We start from the raw sequence: 24,122 nt of genomic DNA, 5'->3' as shown, positions 1-24,122 counted from the left end.
TTTTTGTACCGTGTTAACTGACTTTGTTTGTGATTCATTGGTTGGAAGGATCGCTCAGAAGAAGAGCAAAGATCTTCCCCAGATGTGAGCAGACTGAAATTCAGAGAAAGGAAATTTTTAAACAGGTACTATTCTTCATCTATGCTACATTTCAGCTTTAAACCTCAGGCACAACTAACATCAATACTGTGTTGCTTTTGTGCAGGTTGAAACAACTTCAATGCATCTCAGGTGCTCTACATTTCATACTCCTGCTCCGAATTCCACTTTATTTTTTTCATATGATCAGTATGCATTGCTTTAAATGTTGCCATTAAATTTCTACTTCTTGACCTATCACCAGAAGCCACCAGTAACTTTACACCCAATTCACCTGCTGTGCATTATATGAAGGATATTATACATTGTTTTAAACAACCTTTGAGAGAAAGGCAAGTAATCCATTCACTTATGCCTGGAACTGACAGGCACTTTCTTATTCCATTCCAAGTCACAACAAAACTCAAATCAGGATGAGCATTAGTTCAACTAATGGAATTATTCTTTATGACTGAAATGAACATAGAAACACTTCAGCAGCAAAACATTATGCAATACATTAAACTTAACAATACAATCAAATATGTTGCGAAAGTGAATGCAAATCTTTGAATTAATGTTACGGTAGAAGCTGCTTGTTATTGGTATTTTGTTACCAAAATGTATTGCACTGACAACCTTGCTTTTGCTACTGCACATCTGGATTATTGTTTGGAAATCTTCATAAAACGAAAACACTAGATGTCCTAGAATCCTTCTTGGCAGGTATACATGAGGGATTGATCATATCAAGTAAGAGAAATCCCAACCATCTCCACCACTCAGAATCCCACTATTAATACCTCAGCAGTCTTCATTGACCAGAGGTTGAATTGGACCAACTATAGAAGTCTGTGTCTAGGGGAGCAGGAAATTCTTTGATGTATAACTCAAATCATCTTTCTTTAGAAGTCTGTGCTCTACCTAAAAAGGCCATGTCAATAATATTCAAATGGTGGTTAAAAGATGCAACTACAGTAGCAGTCAAGGAGCTCTAAAGCATCCAGGCAGACACATTCACTTGTTTGACATCCCATCACCTGATTCATTATTTACTCCCTGTACAACTTGTGAACTGTAATTGTAAAATATGTAGAATATACTGCAATAACTCACCAAGGCCATTTCTGGTGCACTTCCTTCCCACAATACTTCTGTTCACAAAGTGGACAAGAGTAGCAATTCTTTGGGAACTATGGTAACTTCAGGACACCAGAACCCCATGTATATCATTGCACTAACATTGAATACGCGCTCCTGGACATGAAATAGCACCATTGAGTGTGCACAAGGCCACCTGATGATGACAACAACAGTAATAATAACTACAACAATAAAATATAGTTACTTGTATATTTGGGTATCTTGAACCTTCCCGCAACAAATGGAGACCTTGTGTTGTTTCGGCACATGACTGGATCTATTGAATGAAGCTGGAATTGTAGAAACACCTCATCAAAATGTCATCCAAATCAAACAATATCCTGAATTTGATACATGTCGCTACTCCTTTTTACTGCTTATTCCATATTATGGACTTTCATTCCCACATCACAGCAAGTGCACCATCACCACAAGACTGCAAAGATTCACAAAGAAGGCACACCACTGTAGAAGGAGTAACCCGATATTGATAATAGATGTGAGTGCTGCCCACATCCCAAGAATAAATGAAAAGATCCAATCCCCCTTTGGCCCTCCAGTTGCTGAAAATTACTGCAAGAGGCTGTTTATTCAATTACTTATTCTTCACTTGCAGTCTCAAGCCTTGTTAATGTTACTAATGATGCTCAACTTACCACTGAGCCTTCATTTTCTTTGAGTCCCAAAGCAGGTCTGTTCAGCAGAAAGCTGCTCAGCTGTTTAAAGCACCACTGAGAAATAAGAGGCAACAATTGCTCAGTGCTGAGGATGAGGTTTTATAGCCAATCACTAAAATGTGAGATTTCATCTTAGATTGGTGCTTATTCTCCATGGCTGAACCCAGTTGTTTTATACATCACTAATCAATTGTTTAAGCCATTGGTCGCAGGTGAGCAGCTATTCAATAACATTTTGCACCAGCCACTAAAGTACTCAGTTATGTTCCAGGCCAAAATCAGGAAAAATGTGGGCTGACCTGTAAAATGCTGTGAAAGGAGAAGCTAATCAGCTGATTACACATCTGATTAACAGGGAACAGATGGTACAATTGGGAGGACAGCTTCAATGACCAATTGATTCTGATACTTATGTAGAAACTTTATGTAGAGGAGAAGCTGAATAGAAAAAGTGTCCAACTGCATAAGTAGCTGCTTAAAGTAACTTTCAATGAGCTGTTGCAACCAGTAATGAGAGCAACTGGAGAGTTCAGATGACATTCATTAGCTGCTGTATAATAAATATGATCATTGTTCATTATTAGTTAAAAACATACATTATCGTACCCCTATCAGATCCTTTAAATTAGATATACGAGGGAGAGTATTGAATGCTGCTCAGTTTCCAGCACTCTGCCTAAGAGGGTGGAGAATTCAAATCACACCGCAGGAAGAGGGATTTGAGGTCGACATTCAAGTGCAGTACATAAGAAGAGGAACAGTTTGGAAGTGCTTCTTTTGGATGTGTTGTCAAACAAAAGCCATGTCTGTGATCCTACACAGTGTAAAAAAAATGCACCACCTTGAAGAGAGGTATCCTGAAAAATGTTTTCATTCCACAGTCCAATCTCTTTTAGTGATGCCGGGCAGCTTTTCCATGGCCCTGATGTGGCCAGTTGTCTGAGACTAGGGACACTGTTTCTCCAGCTTGGCTCCGGGTGTCGACTTCAACTTTGAGTCCAGCTCCCAGCACGTGGGCAAGGAACAATGCAGTGCAGACCTCTCCTGATGCAGTGGCAGACTGCAGTGACAAAGATAGTGCTGGCAGTAATAAAGCTGTACCTCCCTCCCCTGATTCATCAGCTGACAAACATGTCATTTAAACTGAACTCGTAAATCACTCAGGACTCAAAATTTTAAAGTGTTTTTTAAAAAATTAGCAAAACCATATTTGAAACAAAAATAGAAAGCAGATACATGTTAGAAACAATTAAAACATATAAAGTAATAATACAATCAAATAAAAACTTACTTATCTTTCTCTCATTTGTTTCAGTGATCCTTTGGGTAGATTTTCCAACTGAGAGATGGGGCAGAAATTCACCTTGCTCTTTTGGACTCACTGAGGACAGTTAAGGCTTCCACTAGGGAATTGCCCGTTCTGGGTATAACTGCCAGTAAATCCATTGCTGATTGTGGCAAAAGATTTGTCCCATTAGCTGATTTCCAGTTTTTTTTTAAAAGGGTGGTTTATAGTGTGAAAATTGCTGGCTGCACTTCCTACAATGGAATTGTATTTAATTGTGTGGAAAGGCCTTGGTTAATCCTGAAAGGGTGGTGAAAGGCTCCATATAAATTTAGATCTGTCTTTCTTTTATAGCCATTAAAGTACATCTTGACATGATGAGATAAAGCAGGTTGAGGAAAGACTCATACGGAGAAAAACTATCACTTCTATTGGACCAAAAGCCTGGTACTCTGCCGCAAACTTCAGTGTCACCCAAAAAAAAGAAAACAAAACTGAAGGTTTGAGTCACTGGGCACCATGACAAATGGAGACAACAGTTTCATTAAAGTAACAAAAAGCTTTAAAAGTACTGTATATAATAGATGTTTAGAAGTTTTGGGAAAGAATCCTAGTATGAGAAAATGCAATGGTTATTGATTCAACATCATGGGCGCAAGAAAATGGAAGATATTACATTTGTAGCTCTGAAGCAATGACAGAAAAATTTGGAGTACCACCAAACATCATCGTATTAATAAAGTAATGAAAGACTTCAGTTACAATAGAGGGAGGTAGGTGATGATCTATTATTTGATCACCAATCAAATAATAAGGTCTAGGCTTGTTATATAAGCTTCCTCAGATATGTATTCAAGACTTGAGCACATCAGTCATATTTGAGCTTTAAAGAACCAAAAGCTGTTAAGAGGAAAAAACAACTGTCACGAAATTGTTCCAAGTAAAATGATGGAGAGTAGGTTTTCCACAAATACATTAACCATTTATGAGCAAGAATCTGAAAGACATTATTTCAAGGCTTACATTTTTGAAACAAACCAACATTTTCATTGTCCTATTGAGGGATATAAAGGATGTTAAGGGATAATTTTGAGCAGGTCAGTATTGAGGTGGAGGAGAAGGTATTAGATGTCATGGGATACATAAGAATTGATAAATCTCCAGGGCCAGATGAGATTTATCCCAGGTTGCTAAGGAAAGCACAGGAGGAGATAGCTGGGTCCAAGACAGAGATTTTTTGCATCTTAATTAACATAGATGAGGTGCCAGAGGATTGGAAAATAGTTCTTTTATTTAAGAAGGGGAGAGTAGATAAACCAGGTAACTTCTGGCCAGTGGGCTTTACACCAGGAGGAGATAAATTACTGGAGAAAATTCCAAGGGATAGGATTTATGTAGATTTGGAAAGATAAGGGCGAATCAGGGATAGCCAGCATGTATTTGTGTGGGGGAAATCCTGTCTCACTATTTTGATTGAGATTTGTTAGGAGATAACTAAGAAGGCAGGATGGTAGATTTTGTCTAATGGATTTTTCTCAGGCATTTGACAAGATCCCGCTTGACAGGCTGGTCCAGAAGCTCAAGGCAGATGGAATCCAAAGCTAATTGGATACAAATTGGCTTGGTGATGAGAGGCAGAGGGTAGCAGTGGCAGGATACTTTACTGATTGGGAGTCTGTGATCAGTAGTGCACTGCAGTAATCAGTGCTGGCACCCTTGTTGTTTATGATATGCAAATGATTTGGATACGAATGTAAGAGGAATGATTTATTACGTTTAAGGACGACACAAAAGTTGTGGATAGCAAGGTTGTCGAAGGCTACAGAAGGATTTGGATCAGATGGAAAGTTGGTCAGAGTGTAGGCAGATGGAATTTAATCCTCAATAAGTGCAAGGTGATGAATCTTGAAAAGTCAAATGGGGGTGGATCATATACAGTAAATAGTAGGGTGCTAAGGAACGTTAATGAACAGAGGGACCTTGGGCTTCAAGTCCATCGTTCCCAGCAAGTGGCAACATGGGATGCTAAAGAATAAGGACTTTAGAAATGGGTAGAGATTGGATAGGCAGGGCAAAGGGGGCTGGAGGTGTGACCTGAGAGAAGTATATAAAATTATGAGAGATAGGGTAGATAGTCAGAATCTTTTCCCCATAGTAGGGGTAATCTAAAAGAAGAGGGCATACTTATAAGGAGAGAGGAAGGAGTTTCAAAGGGGATTTGAGGGGAATTTTTCTTTCTCGTTACACGGAGTGGTTGATATCTCGAACTCGCAGTCAGAGGAGGAGGTGGAATCAGATACAATCATTACATTTAAAAGGCATTTTAACAGACACTTGAATAGGCATGGCATAGAAGGGCATGGTCTTAATGCAGCCAGTTGGAATTAGTGTAGATGGGCAAAAAGGTCAGCACTGACATGGTGGGCAAAAGGATCCATTTCTGTGCTATACAACCCCATAACTATGATTCTATAAGAGAAGAGGAACACTTCCACACTGAATCATCAAGAAATCAACATTTGACTGTGAGAAGGTTTCAATTAGGAAATTAAATATATAGCATGACAAGGTTCTAAAGGGCAAATATTTGCCTTGTATAACTGTGATTTGTTTTGAGGGTGAGATGGCAAACCCTACAGATGCAGCAACTGGCAGGAGATCAGGCACTGTCGTACCGTCACAGAAGAATTGGCAATGTCACTGAATCTTGGACCTTGCCAGCTCTGCTCAGCAAGATACAATATTACATCAGGCAGAATTATGGGGCTTTTGGCACTTTCAAAACAAATACTTCTTTGGGATACCTATAGAGATACTTTTCATATTTTCTGTACAGATCAGCTTGTACACTATTTATATGGAGATTTAGAAAAATATCCTAAGTACTGCATCATCTCTGTCGTTCCAGATTTCTCTGCAACAGAGTCAAAAGAGGAAGTAACGTGGACAGATTCTGCTTTTTCAAAATTGTGCTCAATGGAGCAATCCGTTGCATAAGCTCTTGAAAGTGTCCAGAGCTGATAAGCTGCAGAATGGTTTACAGACTGTCCTGAATCTCTGCTTTGCCATCTTATAGAAAGCATCCACACCGCGCTCCCCCATTCTTCAGCTTATTCATGCATATATAAATGCAGGGGATGATGCAATTTCTTTTCAGTCCACATCAATTGTTACTTGATGCCAGCTGAAGAAATCGGCATGCACGATTTACTTGAATGAATGCCAATTCGCATCTAATAGTAAATCTGCCAAATTCTGGGAACCAATGATCCTTTGTTGAAATAACAATTGATGGTTTGATATTCTAAATGGATTTCCGAGTTAGTTTTACATCACCACGTCCCAGATGACTACCCTATGGGCAGCATTGGTTAAATATCTAGGCTTGCTGCAGTGCTCCAATTTTGTGCAACTAATTACCGAAACAGGACAATGCCCAAATGTTCCTACACTTCAAAACTAGGTCTAAAATTTGTCTTGAAGAGTTAGGTATGTAAACTATTATCTAATGCAAAGACTAACAAATACATTTTTAATAAGAGTAAAGAAAAACTGCTAATCTTGTATTCCTATAAAGAGAAACAAATTTAATCACCCAAAACCAATAATGCATGAAGATTATGATAAAATTTTAGCTAGGTAATTGCTCTTTTGGTAAGGAGTGTGATTAGTGTTTGCAGATTTCCTGTTTCCTTCAGGGTTTGTCTAATGCTCAATGTTTCTTCCTAACGATAAGAACCGCAAGAGATCGAAATCCTTCAATTCCATTTCAATGAAACTGAATTTCAGAAATGGAGTTCAACTTCCATATTTTATACACAGAAAAGAAATTGAATTAACTCTATTCCCTTGTCACAAATCTCATCCCACTTCTTGGTGAGGTTGCTTGTAATTTTGGGAATTTAATCCTGAGTTGAACTCTTGCCCCACTCGCCTCCATATCACTATCTTCCATATTGTTAATATTCCTCATTTTTGTTTTGCCTTAGCTCACTTGCTGCTGAAATCACAATCCACACTACCATTGCCCCCATTCTTAATTGTCCAGTGCTCTGCTGGCCATCTTCCAGCCTCCGTTTGAGCACATCCAAAATCGTTCCGCTTTTCTCCAAACTAGAAGCAAGCCCAGCCATCTAATTCACAAACTATAATTCCTTCAAACCTGTGTTCTTCACTCCTTCTCTATGACCCACCCTCAAAGCCTCCTGAATCAAGCGTTTAGTCACCACCAATGTCTAGTTATTCAATGAAATGGCAATTTTTGATGCTGCAAAGCACTTTGGGATATTTTACATCATTAAAATTACTACATAAATGCAACCTGTTAGTGTTGTTATCCTTTAAAGACATTTAACGGAACCATAACTAAATCATTTACTGATCCATGTATTAGGTAGATATTGCTAATAAAATGAAAAATTAAGAAAACAAAACCAAATTAGATGTAGGTGATGGGATTAGAACAATGGTACTTGATGGTTGACATAGACCAGGTGGGCTGAAGAGCCCATTTCTGTGTTGTATAATTCCGTGACTTGATGACATGTTGAACATTCTTCCTTTTTATCCATTTTTCATAAAAAAGAGTGCAACACTGCCAGCTACAGAATTCTCAATTAAATATTGTTATTAAATAGACCAAGACACAATTGTCTTTGTGTCTTAAGTACTCATCTTTAGGAGGAGCAAGGAAGAGAGGGTGGGGAGCAAAAAGGGGTCATTCAATAATCCAAGTAACCCTTTAAAGCTTTTAGTCTCCTAAATATTTTGCTATATTAACAAACCTGAAATTTGGAATAATCTGGTAATCTGTCATTGTTCATTGTAAATTCCTGATTGATTTAAACTGCTTTTTGCATTGACTTTATTTACCAATAGACATTGCTCTTGTTTTCAGTGACATGATATGACACATGCTGATGAAGTTGTGACAATCTCTGTTGTGCCAGCCATACCTTGATCTAACACAGAGAAGCCTTTATTGCTGTACAGTCTCTGTATAAGCAGAATTTGTTCATTTAACAATGGGTCAATCATTGTACAGCATGATCATCAGGATCAAAAAACAGCTGGAAGGCCAGAGAAGAACAACAAACAATTAGATGAGCAGAGATGTATCACATCCTTCTTGCCTGTGACAAAGGATGCTGAAGTTAAATACTTCAACAGCTGCGTATTTTTAACATCAGAAGTATGAATAATCAACATTCCTGCAATGTCTCCTCTACCATATATTAACTCTGTTCTTCCATCCATAGATGCTGTCTAACTTGCTGAGTATTTCCAACAATGTAGGTTTTTATTTGAGGCAAGTTCATGTGGATATATCTATTATTCATCACCTTTCTGTTGTGGAATTTATGGGAGATCAGATGTACAGCTCTCCTCCGGAGCATCAAAGCAACTGAGTGCAGTGGTTAAATTACAAGACAAAAAGCCAGAGTTCTGCATCACTGGTCCAGAGATACAGTGTTAACTCGCCATACCTCGATTTTTCATAATGCGAAGCCGCATCATCTGTGCGTGCATCAAGAAATGAGAGTTGAAAAGAAAGTAAATGTTATATTTACTTTTTTCACGTAAATTCTGTAAGAGCAAATTTTATTCTGGATCTCAAATTTTTGGGTAGTGATTTGTGAATTCTGCAAGGATGAATTTCCCTTATCTGAACAGCCATAACATGGGGGTAGCCTGTATCTGCATACTGCAAGATGCTGCTCAAAAGAGTTGCCCTTACAACAGCAATACAAAATGCGTTCCAACAGTAGGAATAGGAAAAGCTCAAGGAAAGCCATCTTCCAAAACATAGAACAGTACAGCACAGTACAGGCCCTTCGGCCCACGATTTTGTGCTGAACTATATGAACACCTCTTCCATGATCAATCCAACCCTTCCCTCCTGTACAGCCTGTCACCCTCCATTTTTCTTACTTCCATGTGCCAATGTCTTTTAAATGTCCCTGTCATATTAGCCTCTACAACCACCCCCAGCAGTGTATTCCAGGCACCCACCACTCTCTGTGTAAAGAATCTACCTCTGATATCTCCCCTGAACATTCGTCCTACAACCTTAAATGGATGTCCTCTGGTATTAGCCATTGCTGCCCTGGGGAAAAGGTGCTGGCTGTCCACTCTATGCCCCTCATAATCTTATACACCTCTATCAAGTCCCCTCTCATCCTCCGTCGCTCCAAAGAGAAAAGCCCTTGCTCACTCAACCTTTCCTCATGAGACATATTCTCTAATCCAGGAAACATCCTGGTAAATCTCCTCTGCACCCTCTCTAAAATTTCCACATCCTTCCTATAATGAGGTGACCAGAACTGAACACAATACTCTAAGTGTGGTCCAACCAGAATTTTATAGAGCTGCAACATAACCTCACAGCTCTTGAACTCAATCCCCTGACAAACAAAGGCCAGCACACCATACACCTTCTTAACCACCCTATCAACTTACGTGGCCACTTTAAGGGATCCATGGACTTGGACCCCAAGATCCCTCTGTTCCTACACACTGCTCAGAATCCCGCCAGTAACCTTGTACTCCACCTTCATTCGATCTTCCAAAATGTATCACTTCACACTTTTCCATGAGGTGACAGGTGTGGGCCAGATTGACCTCAATCCATTGATTATGAAAGGGTACAGCCTTTAAATCACAAACAATATTTCTAACCATACATTTAGCCAACTGCGCAAATTCAACATTGTTTCTTTGAAACAAAAAGATCAACTGATCAGAGATACTGGGGATATCTGTGTATTTGCAAAGGGTGCTTTTAATGCCTAATCCTTAAATTTTAGATCATACCGCTACCTAAATGAAGAGAGTTTGGAAATGCATGGAGTACAGAAGGATCTTGGTATTCACATGCAGATGGAGCAAATAGTTAGTAAGGCAAACATCATATTCGCCTTTGTTACAAGGAGTTTGGAGTTTAGAAAAACAAGTATGATTACAATTGTACCGCTAATTGGTGAGGCCACACCTGGAGTACTGTGCACAAATTTGGTTCTCTTATTTAAGAAAAAAATGTAATAACATTGCAGGCAGTCCAGAAGAAATTTGCTAGGTTATTTCCAGGTATGAGTGGGTTGTCTCATCACAAATGGGTAAAGTTGCGTCTGTATTCAGTAGAGTTCACAAAAATGAGGAGTGATCTTAATTAAACATACATGATCGTAAAGTGGCATAGCAGGGTGGATGTCAAAATGTTTCCACCAGTAGGAAAATTTTGAATGAGGTAACATTGTAACAAGATTAGGGATGGTCATTTAAAACTGAGAAAGCTAAGGTTCATGGAAGCTACTTCTCACGGATGGTGGTGAATCGCTGAACTTCTTCAACCCAAATGGCGGGTGGGGGAGAGAAAGAAGAGGAGAGGGGAAAAGAGGCATTTAAAGTGCAGGAAAAATAACACTGAGTGCTGTGGGAAACCAGCGCAGAAGAGTTGAGGCAAGCAGATCAGCCATAATCATTCTGCATGGCAGAGTAGACTTGAAGGGCTGAGTGGCCTTTTCCTGCTCCTATTTTCTCAATGTGTTCCAATAGAATCAAAAGTTAATGTATTAATCAAATTATTTTCCCCAAGGTATTTACTTTGCACTTTTCTCTCAACCATGACATTGAACTTGTTGCAATTTTACCAAGAGCTTGTTTATTTTATGCAAACATTTGCAAGAAAATCAAGATTCACAGGTAGATTAATTCTGCTCAATGCATCACATGGAGAGAACAGAATTCATGGAAAAAGAACTCAGAAGCTGAAAGAAACTTCATTGTTAAGGCAGACTGCAAGTAGAATATTTATTTAAAATGAAATTTTGTATACTCTCTTTACCAACAAATACAATTTGAGATCCAGATTAAAGTTTGTTTAATCATAAAGCTGGTAGTTTTAAATGAATAAAGTAATTTCCTTGTTGACACTGCTGTTTCAGACTGCAAGGTTCCACTTTACTAAAACAAGCCTGTTGTGTGAAAATATTTTCCTGCCTTTGATTTTAATTCTTTACATTTTGCATTTCTCAAATTTCATCAAGGTCAAATTAAATCTCATATAAAAGCAAAGAATAGTGCAAATATTCAGCAAGTCTGTAGAGGCAGAAACAAAGTTAATATTTCACATGAATAACTTTTCATTGAAACTTTATTAATCTGCTGAGTATTTCCAGCATTTTTTGTTGATATTTCAATTTCCAGAATCTGCAGTTTTTAAGCTTTTCAATTATTTACACAAATTTATTTCCTAGCTGAAATTTTGGGTCAATTCATTTCCACTTTTAGCTTCACTTAATAGCTTGGTATTGACTGAAATGTCAATCAACATCATATCATGGCAGAACTGTTTCTGTCTTTAACTAATGTCACAGCATTTGTTGAGAGGCAACTCAACAATCTTGACACTCCTTTCAAATTCACTGACTGCTGAATAGCATTATAGCAAGACAATGTGTTCTAAGTCCAATTAGACATCTCCAGTTCAGGCAGTGTAAACATTTATTTTGCTGGAATGACAATTTTAAGGTCTTTGCTGCTCATTTAATTTGTATAACCTTTGATTCTTTTTTTACATATGCAATTTTGAACCAGATCCCATTGAGTCCAAAATATAGATAATAACATACCGAGTACTATAATTATTAACTAACATTCATAGATTGAATATTTATATGCAGACTGAATTTTTTATTAGATTATCCAAAATTATGTATCCTATTAACAAGTTATAAATAAGTCAGATCATATTAAACTGTCACTGAGAAGGTAAGAGTGTCATGGAATCAGTTACCATGGACACTTATTAAACCAAACTTCACTGATTGGTTCAAAAAGCAATTAGATACCTTTTGAAAAGAAAAAAAATGGTGAAAGGATGAAATGGCTGTGCAGAATTTTGCCAACGTTTTGAGTCATTCAAAGCAGGAATGTATATTTTATTGCAGATTATATGGTGCTCATGGATGCATAAATTGTCAATGAATCAATAACAAGGCAGTAATTGAAAAAAAAGAAAACTGCAGATGCTCAAGATCTGAACTGAAAACAGAAAATGCTGTTAGCAGGTCAGGCAGGATTGGTGGAATAGATTTAATGTTTCAGGTCAAAGATCCTTCATCAAAATAATGAGGCAGGTCTGACTTGATGGTATTTTCTACCCCTCATTCTTACCGATTATTTAAAATTTAAGTTTATGCATTCAGAATTGAAAGTAAATATGAAGAATTGCTGCATCTTACATATATTTTAAGATAAAGGCTTTTTCTCTTTTTTAAAAAATATAATGTACAAGGACATTACCAAGAAGCACAGTGCTGGTGTATAGTCTGTCAAGATAATATTTTACTGCTAATGCTTTTGATTCTTTATATTCTGAAAGAACTCAGGAAAATTGACTTATGGGGTCAATACCAACAGCCCAGAACTCTCGAAAAAAACCTGTGCTCCACCTAAATGGTGATGCACATTTCCAGCTCTTTGCATTTCAAGTACTTAAAATTTGTCTCATTTGTACTAGTAATTATAATTCAATCTTTGCCTAATTTTCAATGTTTTGTTTTGCAAGTATCGTGCAACTTCTAACATACTGTGCATTCTGCATTGTACCATGACTCAAAGCATGAAAATCTTGTTTCACATTTTTTAAAAATTTAAATGAACCTACTTTTAACATTTACTTTGATGTAGGTGCTAGAAATAAACAAGGTACACAAATGGTAATTTTAACTGACAGCAAGTATATCATTTTAATTGTATTTTAAACCGAGGCAATGTCAAGCATTGATTTGATTTGAGAAATTGAGGGTGGCAGCAATTACATTAACTCAGGTATGTCTTGTTTGGTCGAATAATCACATTTAAATCTGAAAGATGGAGGACCGATTCTTGGCACAGAACAGAAGAATGACAAAAGACTCAACTGGAACCACAGCCATAGGGAAGTGAGACAGCGAGACTGAAATCACATGGAATGCCACAGAGAAAAACAGCACCACAGAGACAGAGCAGCAGAATGACAGAGGCACGTACAGAATATAGAAAGCCTACAGATAGGCCTCAATAGGGATGGGCAAAAATCCAGTTAGTAATTAACAATCAAAGACCGCATTAACAAGACTAGAAAATGTGTAATTCAAGTAACAATTCCACACATGCCAATTCCTTTTTCCAAACATGCTGTACTCGTTTCTAAATGACAGAACATTACCAGTAATTCAAACACAAATTCTCTACCTGTAGAATCCTTGGCAGCCTTTCACTGCATCATTCTTCATATTAATGATGGTTATTCTGCCTTTGAATACAAACTCTGTAGAGCATTTGTAGGAGGCTACATTCTGTTCAAGGTCAGTAGAAAGACAGTGGAAACTAGTAAAATAAATACTTCCAGTGTTAAAGTGCATGCTGCACAAATTAATAAGCATGGCAGCACATCTCCTGACAACAGTTGTATGAGCATATATATGATGAAGAAAAATATATTTTTCAAAACCAAACAATGGAACAGTATTGCCTGCTTAGTTCACAAGATGTGAAAATACCAGTTCACTGTACAGATATTATACAATTAGAAAGACTCAGAAACATGTGTCACAGAAGGAGGTCATTAATCCCACTATGTCCAATGTGATCAAGACTGGACATTAGGTTAGTCCCATTGCCCAGCTAGTCACAGATCAAAATGGACTTTATTCCTGCAAAATAGATGTGGATGGTTGTAGTACAACATTATATTGTAACATTCTGCAATGCTGTGATAACATGTGGGTAGAGACTGGGGGTAGCCTGTCCCCCTTAATTCTGATTTTCAAAATATAGATCATTGTTTCCTTAATGTGCATTTTACAAAGTATGTAAAGGAATGAGCATATTATCTGGTGATAAACTGATCATTTGAAATTTGACAGGATACGAAATCTACTTCCACCTTTGTTGCACTCTGTGATGCAAACCCATCGTCTTGCAGTATTGCTATTCTGCACAATGCATCTACAAATTGGTATATGATGTTTTTTGTTAAGGAAGTCACCTTCCTCACAGCTTTGGGACACTCCGTTGTCTCCATTCTGGCATAGCTGCACACCAAGACTGTCTGCCTTGATGTAAAGTGCTGTACAATCACGTTTCCAAATCACTGAAAATAGTAAAATTGAGATGAATGAACTGTAACTGAGAGTTTTAAGTAATTTCTCTTTGCATGCCATCATATCAAGTATCTCAAGATGCCTCAATCATATCAATTATGTATGAAGTGCAATCCAATTTATGCAAGAACACAGCAACCGAGTCACAGTAATGTCTAAACAGCAAGCGAGTGTATAGCTGGCAAATCTGTTTTTATTTTTGTTGGCTAAAGCATTTACCTTCACTAGAATCCTAGCAGTACTCCTCCACAAGGAATGACAATTTTCAGGTTCCCATGAAGAGGCAAATAATAATTTGGTTTGTCATATTTCTTAAAGGACAGCATAAGGTCTAAATTTAGTATTTCTGATTCAAATATATGGAAATTTGTTCAGCAAAAGGAATTGATTCTATCAGTACATTGCAATCAGATATACAATATTCTAGCTATGCTGCAAAAAGTGGCTTTGCTATTAAATAGGTCAATCATCCTCCAAATCAGGAAAGCTTGTGGCTCCACAAAGGAACTGCAGTACAAATGGATAGTGTTTCACAATTATCTACATTCTCCAAGGTAACTGATCTAGTTTCTTTTTAACTTGCACAGCCATTTAAAGGAATTGGCCAGCTGACTGCAGTCTCCAGTATTTCAACAGGAAATTAAAAACACAAATGGTTGGATACAAGGTCAAAATATCCATTGTACCTGATGGAAACTCAGTTTTGAATCAAAATACTTTTGCAAATAATGATAAAATATTTCAAAGTAAAAACGTATGAAACTTTATTTTTGTTTCCTCTTTTCTTGAAGGACCTAATACCAAGCCATAATGTATTAAAAGATTGGCAAAATTTTGATATATGTTTCTCCTTGAGAACATGCAATATATGGTACCCGACACAGTATCATAATACCATCAAGGGATCTGCACAGCATTTGATGAGCATTTCTGGATATTAATGCTCGTGTGATCCAAAGTTCCAATGAAAATTCTTTGGCTTAACTAAGTGAAATTCATGCATATTTACGACAACACAAAGAAATTCATCCATCCTCTGGTGGAGAGTGAATATAATACTTTTAGTTTATGCACTGTGTTGCCAGGCAGCACATTTGGGCTTTCACCAATACAGCTTCTGGTTCTCCAATATAGAGAGCAACCAACATTTACATTGCGATACGCTGTGAGGGGGAAGAGGCAAATTAATCCGTGTGTGTGTCAGGGTAGGTTTTCAGCTCGTCGCCTGGCAGTAAATATGGCTGTTCAACCACTGATCAAAGCTAACCAACTTTGATTTGTGTTTCTAATGACAGTAAAAAAAAGTTTCTTTGGCCCCAATGCCATCATTATTCTCAAATGGCACTGAAAAGTTACATCATTTTCTTAACCCAGGGTATTTTTTTTAAAAAACTCTTTATTAAAGCAGCATACCAGATTAGATTTAGATTTCCAATCCGAATTAGAATTATGCAAAGTGGTCTTTTCCTTTCATGAGATTAAAAAAAATTGGTGGCCTCTCTCTTAGCTACCTCAAGACAGTCAAAAGAAGTGTCCCATTGTGGTCAGACAGCATTCAATAAACACCAAGTTCTCAGATACCTTTAATGGGGCTTGCTTTCAGCACCAAGCTCAGTTTATTCATATTCTAAAGCAGCCACTTACAGAATTTCAACAGCAACACTTAAAATATTTCCGTCTCATGCTGAGCATTGTAAATGCAAATATAATGTTCATGGAAATAAAAGAGTCAGGCTCTCATACTTGTGTACGAGCACTCTGTATTCTTTTTAGTAGTGACAGTTGATCTGATGAAAAGCAAGTTCAGGTCAACAAGCAGAAACTTAGAACGAAAGAGTACCCTCAGTGAATCAAAGCACAAGCCAAATGTAAATTCTTAAAAATGTCTGAAAATCTTCTTAAATACTTCACGGGCTTTAAATGCAACAGTTTTTTTTAAACAAAATATAACACAACACAATACATGTCAGTTAATGATCACTTTTATGCATTTAAACAATTGTTGACAAACCAATTCATTCTTCAAATGTTAATTTACCTTTGATTTTATTTGCTTAACAGAAACAACCAGGCAATGGGAACCGCTTTCAAAATAATCCCAATTTTATTTCCCCCTGCCATCTAATTGCAAATATTGTTGTATCATAGCAATTCAACATTCCATGGCAATGTAAGTGTCGCACCAGCCCCGTGTCCAAACTGCTCTGTAGAACGTCCTAGAATGATAAAATTTGCATTTTTCCTGTTTGCCAGTCCTGTCAAGATTAAGAACTTGCATTGCAGAAATCACCAGCATAATCCCATATTTTATTACCAAATCACCTGATACCTTAGTTTTTATTCATTAGTAATGAATGAAAATTTTAATTTTCTAATGTAAATTTTCTAAGACATTTATAGCCCAGTTTGCTATTTTACACATTAAAAATCAGAAGATTTTCTTGGATTAGTTATCCATTTTATTAAGATGCATTATTTCAGAATCACATTTCTCAATGCAGAAATGCCACATATTTTATCTGCAAGCCCCTGCATTGTGTTCAGTATGTGAAACATGTACTTCATTAAAAATTCTGTGAAGTACTAGTAGATACACCTATGATTGGCACTTTGACAGGTATTTTTTAATACCTAAATATGTTACAATTACCTATTACGTTTTTCTCTCAATCTGGTACCCCAAGCCAAGGGTTAAAAATACCTGGCCTGGAATTTGCTATGGAGTAATAGTGGGATACAAGCACTTAAGATTAGAGTGGAGGAAATCTGGTAGGAACTTTTGGAGCATGCATTTGACCCAATTCAACAGGGAAATTCAAGAGGTACTACCAGTGATTTCCTGCTCCTTCACAAACTGCATTTGTTGTAACCTTCTCCAGCATATCTGCTGAAACCAATGAACTGATGAGAAATTGTTTCAATGAATGAATCTTGCTGCATAAGATTGCAGAAACTAGGCTTTCTTGCAATGAGGTGTAACTGAGGTTTGATGGCATACTTAACCAGAATCACTAAAACTTCCCCTTAGTTAAATATTTCAAAATTTCATACATATTTATATTATCTTCTGCTGTAAAGTCAGATGTCTCATACAAGTCTTTATTTTGCACTTTGCAAAATGTTTAAAAAAAATTAGGGACAAAATTTGAGCTTTTTCCCTCCTGGTTTGCCATCCACAGCTAAATAATTCCTGGACCAAATGGGAACTGCTGCAATTCTGTAAAAGGCTGAGTGATATCCATCACAGCATCTGTCATTCTGCTCCATTGGAGGATTCCATGTCAGGAATCTGTGTCCCCCATCTTACTTTGGACAATGAGCAGGCCTTGCTTTGGAGCAGAGACCCATTAACTTTCATAGTGATTCCCAGCTCCACAGATGAAATGGGAAAAGGCAAGTTTTTTTTCTTATGATCTTATTTTATTTTAATGTGTTTTATTTAGTGATCAAATGTATTTTTAATTTTTTAATGAATTGTTTTTTTAAAGCAATCTCTATCATTTTTAAATGCATCTCAATAATCTCATGTATTTAAAAACTATCACAAAGCTTTGATAGCCTTCTCAGGAAGTAAGAATCTGTCCCCAGCCTTGATCCTTGCAAAAAGACTGTCAGGATATTCAGGGGACAGGACCTAAGTCATCTCAGGCTTACTTGCCATTGAGGCCTCATTAAGCCTCATCTGATGAATACAGGGTGCTTGGTCATCTACATCAGACTCAGAAATGCAAGTGGGTGGGGACCATGAGCAGCAGGTCCAAAAGTACCAAATCCAGCTAGATTAAGCCCAATACTTTTGGTTTTATGTGGTCAACATTGCTCCATAACAGACAGGCACTGGAATTGATTCTCTAAACAACTAATGCCAAGAAAGCTAAATCCATATTGCAAAGCTTGGTGGATCTTTGTGGGCAGTTTTCTTCAAGGACAATGACGAGAATAGCCATGTCATTGCAGATAGCAGAAACCGTGTCTTTCTTTAATTATTTACTCTGAATTTAGTGTGACCATTCTATTCCTGTGCCACACTGAGAATGGGACCCATGTGCAAAACCTGAGGAAACACTACTTATCACACTAATCGGGGAACCTAATCTTTATCACCAACTTATTTTTTTTGTCACAGCTACCTTCAGAACTAAATCAAAAGGCCACTACAAACACCACATGCTCACATTTCTGCCAATAACCTTTAGTATGGAACGTTTTTGGAAGTCTACCTGCTTTAGCTTCCTTAGTAGAGAGGTGAGGCATATTATCCCTGACTGATCAGTAAAAGCTTGCACCTTGTGCATGTTCATAACATTAAGGTGCCATACATAAATATAGTTCTAAAATATTCTTGAAAAAGAGGTAGATCTACAATTCACTTGGTTTTTTTTTCCCTTTTTAACCAGCATCAATTAGACACGTCGACCATGTATGGGCCAATATGAGTGTGCCTCTGACTTACAGCAGAACAACATTTATACAGCATCTTCAATATATTAGGACAGATGAGTTAGGTTTTAAGAGGCATGTTAAAAGTTTAGATAACCTCAAGTTTGTGGAAAGTACAACATAATAATTAAAGATTGGCTGGAACTTTCTGTCAGTGGTGAACAATCCCCACTCTCTGCGGATCTGCAAGGTTTAGTGCAAACATACCTCCCACAGATCAGTTGGTGTCAGCTTACATTTAATCGTGATCCTAAATGATAAGGCCCTGTGTGACAGCAGAACCCTGTGGATCTTCATACTGCCAGGTGGGTTTTCAATAAATTAGCTGAAAATACATTGACAGACTGCTTTGATGGGCATTAAATTTGTCATCAACTTTGTACATCACAGGGTCACAGAGCACAGCAACCCATCACGTCCATACCAATCACCAAGTACCCATCTACAGTAATATTAACAGCACTTGGTCTGCAGCCTCCTGTGCCTTGGAGATTTAAATGCCTATCCAGATGATTTTTCAGTGTTCTGATAGCAGCCTCCACCACTTCTTGGGCAGTGCACTCAGATTGCAACCACCCTTTGAAAAAAAATATTTCCTCAGATTCCTTCTTACCCTCTTAACACTTTTACTTTTCACCTTAAACCCTTGCTTTCAGATTTTAGACATCTCAGTCATGAGAAAAGTTTCTCACTAACCACCCTATCTATGCCTCATAATTTTGTATACCTCTAGGAGGTCTCCCCTCAACCTCCTTCACACCAGGGAAAACAAGCTCAGCCAATCCAGTCTCCCTTCATAACTGAAACTCCCTCCATCCCTGGCAACATCCTGGTAATTCCTCTCCACACCCCCTCAGTGGGATCATGTCCTTCCTATGGTGTGGCAACCAGAAATGCAGACAATACTCAAGCTGTGGCCTAACAGATTTTTATAAAGTTGTATCATGATTCCCATGCTGTTATATTTTATGCCTTGGCTTATAAAGGCCAGCATCCTGTATACCACCTTCATCATATACTTGTGCTGTTACCTTTGGGGATCTATGGACTTGTATAGTCCCTAGGACCCAACCAGAATGATGTGCTAGCATTATTAGACCTCCCAAAATGCATCTGCTCGTACTTATTGGTATTAAATTCCATTTGTCATTGTTTCACCCAATTTATCAGCTGATCAATAGCTCTGCAAAAATTATCTTCCTCATCATCAACATTAATTTTCATGTTATTTGCAAACTTATCCAATCATACTCATCACATTCCTATATAAATCTGTGCAAATAACAGAGTCTCAGCACTGAATCCTGTGGTACACCACTGGTCACAAACTTTCACTGACAAAAGCAACACTGCATCTCTTATTACCAAGCCAACTTTGGATCCATTTTGCATACTTGCCTTCAATTCCAGGAGCTCTAACCTTTTGGATCAATCTTCTGTGCAGGACTTTGTCAAAGGCCTTACTAAAGTCCATGTAGTTTAATGTTTCTGAATGTCCTTGAAATTCAGAAACATTTAGAATCTATGAAACAAGTAAAATAGTTTCATAATGTAGTCAAATGCAGACAATATTAACACCCAAACTTTCACTCTAGCTAAAACCATCTGAGATATCCCTTAGATTCACCAGAAATTAACTGCAGAGGCTTACGGTTTGTGAATTCATAAAGTTCTGTCCATACAAGCATTTGTGGAATTTTTTTGGTTTCATGAACAAAAATTAAAGCTTCTTTGTCAAATTGTGAGTGCAATAGCTCTGCCTACAGAAGATCATATTGCAACATCAGTTGGCTGCTCATCTCCATTCCCGTTTGGTGATCAAACTACATCAAATGCATGAGGTAGTACATCACAAAACAGCAGTAAAGATTTGAAGATCAAAATGAACATGAAACTATAAATTCAGCAGCAACTACTTTGACTCTTGGTACATAACTTTTTTTTGTCCAATTCCACGTTGCCTTTTGCTTAAAGAAAATGTTCATTGTAGTCGAGAAGTCCAAAGTAGGTCATAGAACACGAAACAGTACAGCACAGAACAGGCCCTTATGTCCACAATGTTTTGCCGACATAGCTAATCCCTCCTACCTACAGGATGTCCATATCCCTCCATTTTCCTCACATTCGTGTGCCCATCCAAGCCTCTCTTAAAAGCCCCCAATGAATTTGCCTCCACCACCCTATCAGGCAACACATTACTCATATCCACCACCCTCTCAGTTAAAAAAAACTTACTCCTCATGTCTCTTTTGAACCTACCCCCTCTCACCTTAAATGCATGCCCTCTGGTATTGGATCGCACAATAATGGGAAAAAGATATTGCTTGTCCATCCTATCTATGCCCCTCATAATTTTATACACTTCCAACAGATCACCCCTCAGCCTCTGCCGCTCCAGAGAAAAACACCCAAGTTTGTCCAGCCTCTCCTGATAGCACATGCCCTCTAATCCAGGCAGCATCCTAGTAAACCTCCTCTGCACCCTCTCTAAAGCCTCGACATCCTTCTTATAGTGAGGTGACCAGAATTGCACACAATCCTCTAAATGCAGCCTAACCAGAGTTCTATAGAGATATCATCCTGTCAATTTGGTCAGATGAAGTGGATCCAACACTGTCTTAACCTTTTCCTCAAAAGAGTGGGGTCCTTCAGCATTGAACAGCTATCCAGGATAGACTGCAGCAAAGACACACATGTATTTCCTCAACCACATGCCTACTTCTTGGAATTATAAAACATAGAAGATGGAATAGTACAGCATAGGACAGTCCATTCAGCCCACGATGTTGTGCCGATCTTAATGCCAATTTATACTAAATGTCCTCCTCCTGTATATCATCCTTTCATATTCATGTGTCTATCTAAAAGCCTCTTCAGCTCCACCAAACCGCCTGCTTCCATTACTACCCCAGGTAACTTTTTCCAGACACCTACCTCTCTCTCCAAAAATTGCCCCTCACATCACCTTTAAACTTTCCCCCCTCTAACCTTAAAAGCACGTCCTCTGGTGTTTGACATTTCTACCTTAGGGAAAAGATTCTGACTGTCTACCCTATCTATGCCTCTCATAATTTTAAAAACCTCTGTCAGGCCTCCCCTCAGCCTCTGACGCTCTGGGGAGAACAATCCAAGTTTGTCCAACCTTTCCCTATAACTCATACACTCTAATCCAGGCAGCATTCTGCTAAACTTCTTCTGCACCCTCTCCAGTCTCCACACCCTTCCTGTAATGGGGCAACCAGGAATGCACACAATACTACAAGTTCAGTCTGACTAAAGTTTTATTCAGCTGCAGCATGAGTTCCTTACCTTTAAACTCAACACCCCTACCAATGAAGGCAAGCATGCCATATGCCTTCTTTACCACTTTATCCACTTGTGTCGCAAGTGAACTATGGACCTGGACCCCAAGATCCCTTTGTACCTCAATGTTATTAAGGGATCTACCATTAACTGTATACTTTCTCCTTTCATTTGACCACCCCACCCCACCCTCCCCCCCTCCAAAGTGCAACACCTCACACTTGCCCCACACTTGTAGAATGCCTTCTCAGGATTTCCTAGCATTTTCAGCAATATGTATTTTGTATTTTCAGTCACCTACAAAAACTGGCAGACTTGGATTAAACTATCTACCCTGCTCCGAAAAATGCTCAGAGCTGATGTTATCCCAAATGGAAGTCTGGGACAATTGGGACTATTCAAGATGAGTACTTACCTCTAGCTATTCCTTTGAACCTCTATCTAATGATTTGTTGGTAAGCATGTGACATGGCAAAGTTTGGGAACATTTATTCCTCCTCCTAGCTGAACAAACAACTCATCAGTCAGTGCAAAGGAGTATCTGTCTACCTCCATCACTCCAGATAGTTATTTTGTAATCTCTAATGACATCTTCCATCTTCAGAAATGATCAAAACATCTCGAATAGAAAACTCAACCATGCTCTCTTCGGTTCTTCCCAAATTTTTCCTTTATACTGTCAGCAAAAGGTCATACTTTGAAGAACCAAGGTGCAGCAATCTCCCACAGTTAAGAACTTGTCTGCCTTTCCCTGAATGAAACCAAGTTCATCACAAAACACCTTGGGGCACTTGTCAAATATAGCTGATGCAGACTGTTTGTCAGGTTCTTAATCTCTCCCCGAACTAGCTTTATCTGTCCTAGCAAATTTGATGCTTGACCTGGAAAAAAAAGAGGAAGCTTACTTCACTTTCACCACTTCTCTAGCTTCACAGATCCTATCACTATGACTGTTTCCCCAGTGTGGGCACAAAGGAACTTTGTGCTTCACTGTACTTCTTCCCCCAATATCACGTACAATTCTTGCACATACAGCCAATACCATAGCATCAGTGTCAATTTCCTTCAAATGTATACCGACATAGGGAAAGGTTCAATAGACTTTTGACTTGCATGATCCATCAAGGTCATCGTTTTCTTCGCTTAGTTCAAGTATACAATAACCTTTACTATTTCCCCCAAGTGGCTTTGCACTGCTTGGTTACCCAAGTGCACCAGTGTTTTACTTTGCTTCAAAGCAAACTGTTGACAGATGTCCCTTGATAATAGTTATGGAAATCAGCTCTTCGTGCCTGCATTCACCAGATCAATGTTGCATGCTGCCACAATGATAACATCTCCACTTCAGATTGTTCTTCCCTTTCCCAGATGATGCCATAAAGGTAGACCACAACTTATTAACGCTCTGGTGTTTCACTGGATGATGTTACAAATCTTCTGCTTGTTTGTCTGCTACCTCCATCACCTGGGTAATATCAAATGCCTGCTTGAACTTCACTTTCTTCTCACTAAGCAGCCTCCTCACTGTATGTTCATCTAGAATTTACAAGCTGGGATCTGCTACACCTCCTCCAAACTCACAGATTCAAGCAATCAGTCAACAACGTGAAAGGTCTACAATAGTTTCATCTGGATGCTGATTCTAGTGGTTAAGCTTGTACTGCTGAACTGTAGAAATGGAGGCTTTTCAGCTATGAAATTTGCTTTTGAACTATAGAACTGAGAGGAAGGTATTTACATTGTTCACTTAATTTAACCAATACTTCAAATGTCTTGTTGGCTACTTTGGCTGGAACCAACATTTTAAAAAAAATTGATTTCTATCTCTTAGCAGCTAAGAACAAAATGGATTCCTCTTTCTCTAGTGCAATTTTATTTCTCACAAAACTGTTCCATTCTTTTTACATATTTAATTCATGACTAGAATAGATGACCGACATAATCTAAATGCCAACTGTGGTCATCTTGACATGTCTATGCCACAATAAAGCCAATGTCAGCACAGGAAATTCAACTCAGCAAACCATGCTGCTTCACTGCTCTGGAGAA

At 38.2% G+C, this 24,122-nt stretch overlaps 1 protein-coding gene across 3 annotated transcripts in view; it reads right to left on the bottom strand.

Moving 5' to 3' along the window:
* Nucleotides 1-24,122, bottom strand: part of LOC127578703 (disks large-associated protein 4-like) — a 435,166-nt gene that overhangs the window by 375,944 nt on the left and 35,100 nt on the right. Inside the window, exon 3 of one of the 3 annotated variants that reach the window (XM_052031018.1) lies at nucleotides 1,427-1,511. The exons of the other annotated variants lie outside the window; for them this stretch is intronic. The gene's annotated coding sequence lies outside the window, so the exon portion shown is untranslated. The remainder of the gene's footprint in view (nucleotides 1-1,426; nucleotides 1,512-24,122) is intronic. 3 annotated transcript variants of the gene reach the window in all.

This window comes from Pristis pectinata, chromosome 16 (assembly GCF_009764475.1).
Source record: "Pristis pectinata isolate sPriPec2 chromosome 16, sPriPec2.1.pri, whole genome shotgun sequence".
NCBI classification, from domain to species: domain Eukaryota; kingdom Metazoa; phylum Chordata; class Chondrichthyes; order Rhinopristiformes; family Pristidae; genus Pristis; species Pristis pectinata.
This window is presented reverse-complemented; position numbering and strand designations above follow the sequence as displayed.